This window comes from Mixophyes fleayi, chromosome 2 (genome assembly GCF_038048845.1).
Source record: "Mixophyes fleayi isolate aMixFle1 chromosome 2, aMixFle1.hap1, whole genome shotgun sequence".
NCBI lineage: Eukaryota > Metazoa > Chordata > Amphibia > Anura > Limnodynastidae > Mixophyes > Mixophyes fleayi.
The window spans coordinates 35,771,701-35,784,273 of NC_134403.1; positions in this window are offsets into that span (position 1 = coordinate 35,771,701).

Sequence of the window (12,573 nt, forward strand, 5' to 3'; positions counted from 1 at the left end):
GGAATTCTTTTCTTTGGAGGAAATGTGTATTCTGCAACTGTTGGAAGAAAACACCCATGCTAATCTCATGTTAATTAGACCCTTTGATGTGAGTGTCCAATACCCCTTAAGGGAAATAAGGGGTAATTAGACTTGCTGTTAGATGTCCACCTTTAATCAGTGGAACTGTCCTTGTCAGGACCCTTGAGTGAAATGTCCTTTAAATACATTTCTACCATAAGTTATTTATAAGTGATTGAGTCACAATTACTCAATAGGGAGAACTCCAAATCAATTTCAGAATATTAAGTTAGAAAAAAGGCTGGTAGTCTACAAATTGGAAAATTGTTAGATGAATGGGGTATTCCATAGTCATATATCTCTCTCATTTACCTCTAACGCGTTTCTTTATCAAAGCGACTTCCTCAGAGGTGCTTAGTAAACAGAAGGAGTCATCTGTATTTAGATTCCATGGGCATTAGTTACTGATTAATGCATTAACAGTCATCTGTGATTATAGAAAGCCAGCTTCATGTAGAAACCACAACACCAAATATATCATATTAGCAATGCAATTTTTTTTATATGCAGTCATCTTGTAGAAAACAAAGCAAGAAGTATTATTTCACTTATTTATATCTCATTTTGTAAAAGAAAAAATACACATCGGGAGAATGTAGTAGTCAAAACACCTTCAAGTATGTAAAAAGAAATAGTAATAATAATAATAATAATATATTTATTTACACCTTATTTCAAATGTTAATATCTAAAACCTAAAATTTATTTTTGGGTGACGTTCCATATCTTTAGCCAAAATCCAGTTTTACTTCCGTGGGTTGTAATGTTCTTCTGGTCCAGCCTAACAATGTCTCCAGTGGTCCGGGACTCCTCCGTCTATACTGATAAAGGCCGGTGGTTTCACACCAGCAGTGGTATTCTCAAAGTTGTCCACTCACATTGACAACACCGCAGATCATCTGAAAGAGGCAAACAGACTACTTTTGACAAAATCCCTTTAAATATTTGGGGCGGAGTTAACCGTTAGTTTGCTTCCTGTTCTTTTCTTGTTTGCGTTTGTTTTGTCTAGAAAACATATCCATAAACATCAAATACTATGTGAGAATTTGACTTAAGTATGTAAAATTTTGAAAAACATGTTCATCAGAAAATGAGGCAGAAAAACATATTTATTTCAGAAGTGAAGCACATTGTTAGGTGCAGTTTGAGCAATGTAATAATAATCTTTACAAAATTCCCTCATGTAATGAAGACAATCCCGATGTTATCACTCTATCATATTTCATTGAAGTCATAATTGAAATGAAATCTTAGGGGAAAAGGAAACATTATAATGAAAGTGGTGGTTCTAAGGGAGTTGCTTATACTTTTGCATAGTGCACTAACACAGATGTCACATTTACACTTTAACTGGGGTGGTGGCATATGGCCTGCACAGCTAAAGTATTTGGATTGGCAACGTATAGGTCTCCTATTTGTTATTGCTTAATTCCATACTTGCCTACTTTGGGCAAGTTCTTTCCGGGAGAGGGGCGTGACTGGAGGGTGGGAGGGGGTGGGGCATGGCCAAACATGACATTTTGGCCCTGCACCCGCGATGAACATGCTATTTTGTTGCAGGGGGCGGGGCCAAAATGCAGCGATTCACCGCGAAATGCGTCATTTTAGGATGGCAGTAGCGGGATGTGGGAGATTTGCCTGCTCTCCCGGGATTCTGTGAGACCGACCCGAATTTCATGAGTCTCCCGGACATTCCGGGAGAGTTAGCAAGTATGCTTAGTTCATTGTCAATTTTTGTATGCCATTTCTATGTTGGTGCATATTAAATGTACCATATGTATACCGGAGGAAAGTATTTGGATAGATTTTTTTTTAAGAAAGGCAAGGGTTAAAACACTCGTCCATGAAGATCCAACATTTGTCCACTTATATTTCCTTTAAATGGTTTCCGTTTTCAACACTGATCTCCAGGTTCCATAATTTACCTGTCAGCCATTACAACGATTAAGCACCAGAATAAACTTTTTTCTGAACTCGATGAACCACAGAAGCAGGGTCAAGGGCTTGTGACTTCCTGGCCGCTGCCCTTGACCCTATACATCTTCTCCTTTGGCGCTAGTTACTATTCTGTTATATCAATGAAAAGTGTTAGCTGAGCAAATAATGTGCATATAATGTGTTTGTCATTTGTGACTCTGGGCACAACTTCAAACGAACAAACAAACGTCTGACACTGGGTGGAAAATCCTCAGAGTGTTGCAGTTGATGATTTTTGAATGAAGTGGTTTCAACAAATGTATAAAGGTTAGCGAGCAGTCAGCGCTATTTACTGAGACATCTGCAGTCATCTGACACAATAACAGCTGGCCTGGTCATTTTCTCTCCGCTTGTTATTTTTTTTCCTAAGGAAGTTTACAACTACTCACCACACTGGTATGTTGGATTTGTTGTTAAAAAGAAATTATTCTCTCTTGCTGACTTCTATTATTTTACCTTCTTAACCAATTTGTGAGCTAATTCACCTCTCTGAGAGTTTCTGCCACATTTTTTCTGTAATTATTTTATTTGTTCTTTTTTTATACCTTAGAGAGCAACTGTGTTAAAGAATTTGCCAAAATGCTTATAATTATTGTTATTTTGTAAAATAAGCATATGCATATGTGAAGGTGGACATGATGAAAACTGGTGCAAAAAAGATGCTGTAACTTATGAGCCGCAGCGGCCACGGGCACCGCTATGACTCGATTCCCTCTGTCCCTGGCGTCCCGGCCGTCTCCACGATTAGTGGGACATCACTTCTGGTTTTTGGCCCGACCATTGCCAGGGCAACGGCTTGACATCGATCTATCAGATTATCACGCCCTGGCAATACAGGGCAGCCGGGCGCGTCCGCCAGGACTTCTATTAAGCCTGCGGGCTAATTAGGATTAATTACATTTATTAAGCCACACTTGGGGGAGCTTATTCGGTCATTCAATTGCCCGTCCCTGATTGGCTGTCTTGAGAATTTAAGGCAGGGAGGGCTTGGCTTCCCTGCCGGTTATAGCGTTTGATTCCTTGTGAATTGCTGACTCCTAATTGATCTCCTGTTTTGACCTTGGCTTGTTTTGGACCTACTATAACTCTGATTGCCCTGACCTCGGCTTGTTATCTGGATAGTCCTGCTTGCTGCCAGCCCTGACCTATTGGCCTGTCTTTGACTACTCTGCTTGCTTCGGACCTCGGCTTATGTCTGACCATCCGTTACCATCTGAACTGCCTCCTCTGGCCCTGCCATTGCGGTTTTATTAATAATATTACACTGCTATAAGAATTAAGACCTCAGAGCATCCGAGTACCTTTGAGCACATCAAGCTCTTTGAGAAAGGCGGCTGCTATAGGTGAAGACCTCTACCGCTAGTTCGGTAAGGAGAGAGAGAGCTTTTCTTCCGATACTTGTGGGGACATTGTCCCGTTTACACCAACATTGTGGGAACCTCAGCTTTAGTGGGGAAACAAGATGAGGTCCCCATAAAAAAATGACTTTGTTAGTCAATGCAAGAGACCTCGCTAATATACCCAGCATCAAAATGTGTAATGTCCCAACAGGTCACTTTTGTCTATCACAAAGTGTGTGTTTCTGCAGAGAAGGAGAACATCTGTGCCCCACACTGACTGTCAGTGGAACTGCAGAACCATCCACGCATCGATTACCTGTTCTCTGCCGCGTGATAGAACCAACAGGGTCTTCAGTGCACTGGAAGAAAAGGCGATCACAGCTTTCCCTCCATTTTACACATAATGGAAATCAAGAGATTTCACATTCCAAAATCAAAAAGGTATCCAACCCTAGGCGCACGCCAAACACTGCCGTAGGTTCTAACCATGTATGTGCATGGCACTGTTCAGTAATATGACTGCTGCAGAAACATAATACGGAATCATTTAAAAAAACTTGGCTCCTCTGTATACAACTAGGGTTGCCTATAGTACTGTCCATATGCATGTCTATCACATGAAAGAGAAACACCTAAAGGAACTATGTTACCACCTAAACATCCCCTCTGAATATACTTATTTACAGATGTTACGTGATTTGCTGACGTTTTCGCAGATGCCGCTTACAACTGTATACAGACACTCTGAGATCCCACAATATCTGCTAGAGATGGGTCTCCCCTCATGAAGATAACTATCATGAATCTTGGCATCCAACATGCGTCCTCTGCTCTAGACGCGGTCGCCCCTACCCAATCCGTCCATCCTCGCTGCTCCAGACCCCAACCCTGGCACTCCAAACTTACCCGCCTCCTCCAAAAATGCTCCCGTACCGCCGAACGCCACTGGAGAAAATCCCGCTCCCTGGCTGACTTCCTCCACTTCAAATTCATCCTCTCATCCTACAGCTCTGCCCTCTCACTCGCTAAACAATCTTTCTTCAAGTCCCTCATCCTTTCCCAATCCTCCAACCCCCGCCGCCTCTTCGCCACCTTCAGCACTCTCCTGGCCCCGCCCCCTCCTCCCTGACTGCCTCCGACTTCGCCTCCTTTTTCTCCTCTAAAATTGAGGCCATCCGACTTGAAATCTCCTCCTCCACTCTCTCCTTCACCCCCCCACTCTTCCGTCCTCCCCCCTAGCCACCTGCCCCTCCACTCCTTCCGCCCGACCACGGGTGAGGAAGTCCACTCTCTCATTTCATCCTCCCCCCCTCTACCTGTCCCCTGGATCCCATCCCTTCCCACCTTCTTCGCTCCCTTTCCCCCACTACCTGCTCCCACCTCGCTCACCTCTTTAATCCCTCCCTCTCCTCCGGAATCTTCCCCTCCTCCTTCAAACACGCTCTCGTTTCTCCCATTCTAAAAAAAACCTAATCTTGACCCCACTTCTCCCTCTAACTATCGGCCCATATCTCTTCTCCCCTTTGCCTCCAAAATTCTCGAGAGGCTCGTCTGTAGCCGTGTCTCCTCCTACCTTTCTGAACACTCCCTCCTTGATCCTCTCCAGTCTGGTTTCCGCCCCCTTCACTCCACTGAAACTGCCCTGGCTAAAGTCACCAATGATCTCCTCGCGGCTAAAGCCAGGGGCCACTTCTCCCTTCTCATCCTCCTTGATCTCTCTGCAGCCTTCGACACCGTCGACCACCCCCTCCTCCTCCACACCCTCCAGTCCTTTGGCCTCTCCGGCCCTGTCCTGGTTCACATCTTACCTTGCTGACCGTTCCTTCTAAGTCACCACCTCTGGGTCTCTCTCCCCCCAGTCCACCCTTCCAGTCGGGGTCCCTCAGGGCTCTGTTTTGGGACCCTTACTCTTCTCTCTATACACCTCTTCCCTAGGTGAACTTATCAGCTCCTACGGCCTCAACTATCATCTCTACGCTGATGACACTCAAATCTACCTCTCCTCTCCTGATCTCTCTCCCTCCGTCCTCTCTAGGGTGTCCGCCTGCCTCTCTGCCATCTCCTCATGGATGTCCTCTCGATTCCTCAAACTTAACCTCACCAAAACCGAACTCATAGTCTTCCCTCCCCCTCGCCCCATTCGGACCTCTCTATCACTGTCGACAACACCTCTATCTCCCCTGTCCCCCAACTTTGCTGCCTCGGGGTCATCCTCGACTCCTCTCTCTCCTTTGGCCCCCACATTCTCTCTCTTGCTAAATCCTGCCGCTTCCAGCTCGGAACATCGCTCGCATCCGGCCCTTCCTTTCCCAAGATGCCACTAAATGCCTCATTCACTCCCTGATCATCTCCCGCTTGGACTACTGTAACCTCCTCCTCACTGGCCTCCCCCACTCTCACCTTGCTCCCCTCCGATCTGTACTTAACGCTGCCGCTAGGCTTATCTTCCTTTCCCGCCGCTCCTCATCTGTCTCCCCTTACCCTACAGAATCCTGTTCAAGCTCCTCACTCTTACATACAAGGCCCTCGCCAACTCCACAGCACTCTACATCTCCTCCCTCCTCTCTATTCATGCTCCATCCCGCCCTCTCAGATCGGCCAATGACCGTCGCCTCTCTTCCCCCCTGATCACCTCCTCCCACGCGCGTATCCAAGACTTCGCCCGCGCTGCCCCCCTCCACTGGAACAAGCTCCCTCCCTCCATCAGAACTTCCCCCAATCTGTCCAGTTTCAAACGGTGTTTAAAAACCCACCTTTTTCTTAAAGCCTTTCAGTCTCCTACTTAACTCCCTACCTGCTCTTCTGACTCTTCCCCTTCATTCTCCTTTCCTTCATTCCCCTCCCCCTCTCTATTCCTCCTTCTCTCCCCTGTGTCTCTCTGTCAGTCTACCCCACCCCTTAGATTGTACGCTCCTTTGAGCAGGGTCTTCTCTCCTCCTGTCTTCTCCACTTTCAACTCTGCTCGCCAGCTTCCCTGCTTCCTCCTCGAGAACCCTCTTCCCCTGTCCCCTCTCGCTCCCTCCTCTTCCCCCTGGGGGTCTCCCTCTCATCCGTGCCCTCCCTCCTAGGTGCCATTGTTGGCAGACCATCTCCTCTCCTCTTCCCCCCTCTAGCTGTGCCCTGAGCTCACTGAGTTGTGATTATTGTTTACTGTACTGTGCTGTCTCACCTCGTATTGTAATTTCGTTTGTCCCTGTACAGCGCCGCGGACACCTAGTGGCGCCCTATAAATAAAAATTAATAATAATAATAATAATAATAAATGTGGCTGCAACAACTGAAGATTTCTTGAAATGACTCCAAGAATGGAGCATCCAGAGACCATCCCCATCAACTCAACACCCCCTAAAAAACCAAGGACCAACCGCACCACCTACGGATAGCTGCGAGTCTGATTTTAAGGAAAAGCAAGAACAAGCAAGAAGCAGTCAAAAGAGTCAGAGAGGATATAAGATTTTTGTAGAACAATTGGTAAAAAAAAAATCTACGTTGGTTTTAGTTCTGTCAGAGAACACGTCCTACACATCAAAGCAAGGTACATAGACATTGTGAAACCGATTTTACAGACGGGATATTCCAGTTTAATGACCAATGTATAATGTCTTAATAAATGATCAAAGTCTTGGATCTGGATCATTGGCCTCATAACGTTTGTTCATTCCCAAGGATTATCTCTATCATATACATAGGAGGCGTCAACTCATTAAAGAGTAGGAAGTTCATTATATTACATACACTGTTTTATTGTTTGTTATTAAATGTACTGTTGATTGACGTAGCTCCTGGTGGGACATTGCTAGGGTCAGTCAGTAAAGTGGTGAATAGCAATGGTAAAAGCTGCACACAGGTCCTTCAGCCCCATGAGAGGTATATTTATTGATGCAAGCACAGAGAAGAACACCATGTTTTAGGGGAGATCCTCCTTCTTCCCTATGGTCTGAATCTAGAATGTTCCAGCCAAAATTCATCCTTAAGACAAGGTCATTTATCTCATTTGAAGGTAAATTGATGACTCAGAGAAACATTGAGAGATGTGGAGAACTTTGGTCAATCAACATCCTACTAATGGTCCGTTTCTGCTGTATGGGATGAGTTGATGTAGCAATTCCTACCAATCAGCTTCTGATCACCCCAAACACCTTTACAAGGGAATATTAAATTCCCTTCCTGTATTTAGTCTGGTTTCATGGCTTACTGGAATGATGGAAAACCAGTCAGTTTATATCACTTACTTAAAGCTGAGTCCTATATACTATTTAATATACTCTGTGATAATGGCAATCAGCCATTATTGGAATACTGGATATAATTATTCATTAACATTTATTTATATAGCGCCAGCCTATTCCACACCACTTTAGAATTTGGAACACACAGTAATAAAACAAGACTGGATACTAAAATGCAAGAGGTAAGAGGGTCCTGCGTACAATCTATAGGACAATGTGAATCTGACAAGGGTAAGTGCCACGTATTGCATATTGGTCCACCCAAACTGCAAGGGTAAAAGGTGCTCAGTGGGCTCTATGATCCAGGCACACAGCAATGTTGGTCAAGGGGGAGGGGGGCTGGGGGTTGTTTGAACATAGAAAGATAATACAATTTAGTTTTATATGAAATTTATGGAGGAGTGGCAACCAAGTAGCCAACTTTTATTTCGTAAAAATGATAAATCTGAGGGACACCTAAATCAAAATGAGTTAATCTCCTGTGAGCCCAACTATTGAATAGCCAGACAACCAATTTGGAGTCAGTCACAAAAAGCCTATCTTTCCTTTTCCCTATGGATAACGTCAAACCAAGGTAGGATGAAGATGTCAAGTAAGAATTTATTATGGCCATAGAATTTTTTTTTTTAGTTCAAGATGGGCAAAAATATTTTTTATGGATGGAGCATTATTTATATTTTTAGGATCAAGGGACATTGCGTTTTTTTTGTTTTTTAATATACCCACCCCCTAGAGGACCAGGCCTGAGGCTGTGGAGCACTGCACTCTTGCACAAGGTAAGTGATAAAACCAAATGTTTTATACATGTTTCACTATGCCATTTGCCCTGAACACGTGGCTTAGGGGTTTGCAAACTGCAACACACCGGATACAGTTAAATAGTAAATTCTGCAGTTTGGGTCTGAAAACCGCAGCAGTTTGCAAATCACTCCAAACATTGCCCTTTAGTAAATCTCTTAGTCTACCATCTCCTCCTGGATGTCCTCGCACTCTCTCAAAATTAACATCTCTAAAACTGAACTCTTTGTCTTTCCTCCCCCTAGACTCCCCTCCCACAATAACCTCTCTATCATTGTTAACAATACCACCATCTCCTCTCACCCAACTCCACTGCCTGTGTGTTACCCTCGAACTCCTGTCTCTCTTTTGCCCCCCACATTCAATCCCTTGCCCAAGCCTGTCGCTTCCAACTACACAACATTGCCCGGCATCCAGCCCTTCCTCTCTCAAGATGCCACCAAAACTATCCTCCATGCACTCATCATCTCCCGCTTTGATTAATGCAACCTCCTCCTTACCGGCCTCCCCCACTCCTATCTCACCCCCCTCCGCTCTATACTCAATGCGGCTGCTAGACTCATGTTCCTTTCTCACCGCTCCTCCTCTGCCTTGCCTTACACTGGCTCCCCGTCTCCTCCAGAATCGTTTTTAAACTCCTGACCATCTCTTGCAATGCTCTCTCCCAGTCTACTGCCCCCTATATCTCTAACCTCGTCTCCAATCACACTCCTGCCCGCTCCCTACGTTCCGCCAATGACCGTCGCCTCTCCTCCACTCTGATCACCTCTTCCCACTCCAGAATCCTTCTCCCATGCAACCCCCCTTCCCTGGAACTACCTCCCTCACTCCATCCGTCTCTCCTAATCTGTGCTCCTTCAAACGGGCACTTAAAACTCACCTGTTCCGCAAAGCCTACCAACCTTACACCTAACCCCCTCATCTCCTCCACTTGTTCTCCCCTCTCTCCTCCCGGCCCCTTGTTTTCTCCCCTCTCTCCTCCCGGCCCCTTGTTTTCTCCCCACATACTTTGTGGCTGAGTTTTGTTTACCCTCCCTTAGGATGTAAGCTCGTTTGAGTAGGGCCCTCCTGTCTTCATACCTGTTCTTCTGCTCCGTCTTTACTGCATTAGCCTGCCTGGAGTTTCTGAAGTTTTGGTATATTTTATTTATTGTTCAGTTATGTTTCACCCTGTATAGTCTACTGTTTGTGTTGTGTACAGCGCTGCGGAACTCTTGTGGCACCTAACAAATAAAGGATAATAATAGTCTTTAATTTTTAAAGTTACACATTAAGTTCCCATAAATTTTATGTTTTAGTTAAAGGTATGTAATTTGTACCTACATCCCCTTTCCATAATTTTGAATAGTCAAATGATAATTCTAATGACTGACAGTTTATCATAGTTTAAAAATGTTCTACAACAGTTCTATCCAAATGTAAGAGACCCAGTGGTTTTCACTCAACATCTACAAAACCCAAGTAATAAAACCTTCATGCTTATTGTTGACCTAACCATAGCCCTAAGGAATGTAAGGCCATTGCCCCTTCCCCCACCACCACCCAGCAGATGAGATGGGTGGAGCGGCAGCCAATACTCTGTACTTTGGCATAAAGCTCTAATAAACCATCCCGGTCAATCTATTATTTTAGCAGGCAATTTATTTTTACAAGCAATAGAACAAATAACTTCTACTTACGATCTCGTGTTCAGAGTACTACTAGCTATGGTAGGACAATCGCAGATATCTTGCATCGCTGATATTACTGCTCTACTTATAGATGTGCTGATGGTAACTTTGAAAATATCATCATTTACTTATATAACACCACTGATTCCGCAGTGCTGTACAGAGAACTCACTCACATCAGTCCCTGCCCCATTGGAGCTTACAGGAGAGAGCGAGCCTAGGGTAAATTTTGTTAGCAGCCAATTAACCTACTAGTATGTATGTTAGCATAATAGTGAAAATAACCAGCACAGAAAGAAACCTGATGAACGTTGCTGTGATCAGCAATCACTACTTTCAATGTGTCTACCACAAGCGCTATAAATCAACCTTGTCTACTACTTCTTATAACTACTTCTTATCCGGCACTTACCCGACCACCTTTAATTAGCTATTGCAGGGGTCCAAACCTTTAACAACTTCCTGCTCATGTACCACACAAAGTGCATCCAGGCTGGTTTAGTACATCGAGATATGGTTGTTATAAATACGTAAAATTGCTTGTCGTGGTACGGCCATGGGAATGCTCTTTAGACATCCGTATGATGTAAATAAGAACATGATAAAATACAGGATTGCATGTACTTCTGATGTCATTTATACCTTAACCCAGTGGTTCCCAAACTTTTGCAGTTCGCGGCACCCTTAGACTCTCCATAATTATTTCAAAACACCCCTCCAAAATAATTATCGAGCAGTCCTGTTTTATAAGTAGTCAAAAAAACGTAATAAGTATTTAGGTCTGGACAGAAATACTTATTTAGTTGTATGCAAAAATAATACACATAAATCCAAGGGAAAATAATATTTTATATATTTTTTTTTTTCAGTTATATTTCTGTCAAAGAATAATTTACAGCGAACACACTCTGTGCCCCCTCTGCAAATACACTCTGCCCCCTCGCTGTGCCCTTTGCAACTGCGCTCCGCTCCATCTGCAACCGTACTCTGCCCCCTCTGTATCCCGCCGTGGACAGTCAGAAAAAAATATATATATAAAAGACAAAAAAAGAAAAACTTACCAATCCAGCGGCGCCCAGGACCCAGCATCCTCTCTCCTGTCGCTTCTCACTGAATATGTCGGGTGTGATGACGTCACGCCCGGCATTCAGTGAGAAGGGAGGAGGATGCTGGGTGCCGGCGCCGCCGGATTGGTAAGTTTTTCTTTTTTTGTCTTTTTTTTTCTTCTTCTTCATCCTGTCCACTGCACCCCTGGGAGCCACGGCGCACAGTTTGGAAACCTAGGCCATGTGACTTCGCTTATATTATAAAGACAAATCAGAAGCTTCCATGAATATATGGCACATCCTTCCATCCATTGCCTATAGCTTTCAAAAAGAATAATGATTTTCTTTCATATTCCTTTTAAATTATTCATAGAACTGTGGTGCAGATCTGTAGCTTTTGAACATCATGATGGTTGTGTGTATTTTATACAATAGATAAACCCGTAGTACATCACTTTATGGACGCAACAACAATATGTTGCTTCAAAGATCCACGTTATTGGGTTCTGCCACCCAGACAAGGATGTGATAGGAAGACCCTGAAACGTGAAGCGTATTGGTTGTACAAGTTAGACACCATGGACGAGTCATTAAGGAAAGTAAAGCAAAAAAAAAAGCAGTAAATGTTACAATGCAAGGGGGGCAAAAGTAGTTTATTATTTTGCATATAACTTAAATACTGGTTGTTTTTTCATCTAGTACACAAATATTTGATAACTTTATTTTTCACTTAAATTTAAAGTTGATCTAGGACATGTCCTATGCCAAGTATAAATCTGCCCTCACATTTTAAATTTACCCCCCTCCCCCTCCAAAGCAACATGGTTTGTCCAGGTGCAAAGTTACTCCTTTTCTATGCTTTGCTCTCCTTAATGACTCAGGCCCAATATCTCCAAGAGGACTGAATGACTCACATCATATTAGAATATTTTAAGCTGTGTAATATATTGTAAAAGTATTCCTTTATTTAGGACTTATTTTGTCAACTTTGGGGTTAAGAACAAAATATTATTCTTGGTTTAAATAAAAAAAAAACCATCCCCATCTCTCTAAATCCTGAAAAAAAAAGAACTCCCTCATTTTATTGGGATACAGACTGTGCCTATAAAACTTTATATTATACAATCTTTATATATTACAGATAAATTTCACATGTAGTGAGGTGATACATACTGTATATGTGTGTTATAAACACAATGACGGAAATATGTTGATAAATCTAGTGGCACAGCCTGCATACGACAGAAAAACAAGTTGGTGGTATTCTATAAAAAACCCCCATCACTAAATTAAGATCGGAGTTATTTTAGCACCCTGAGGTTTGGGCTGTCCATCGTATGATTAATTTTTTTTAGCAGTGTTCTATTAACAGCATTCTGTGGTGTGATAGATATATATATATATATACATCTAATTTCTTTTTTTTTTACTGCAAATTGTATTAAAGTGGAAG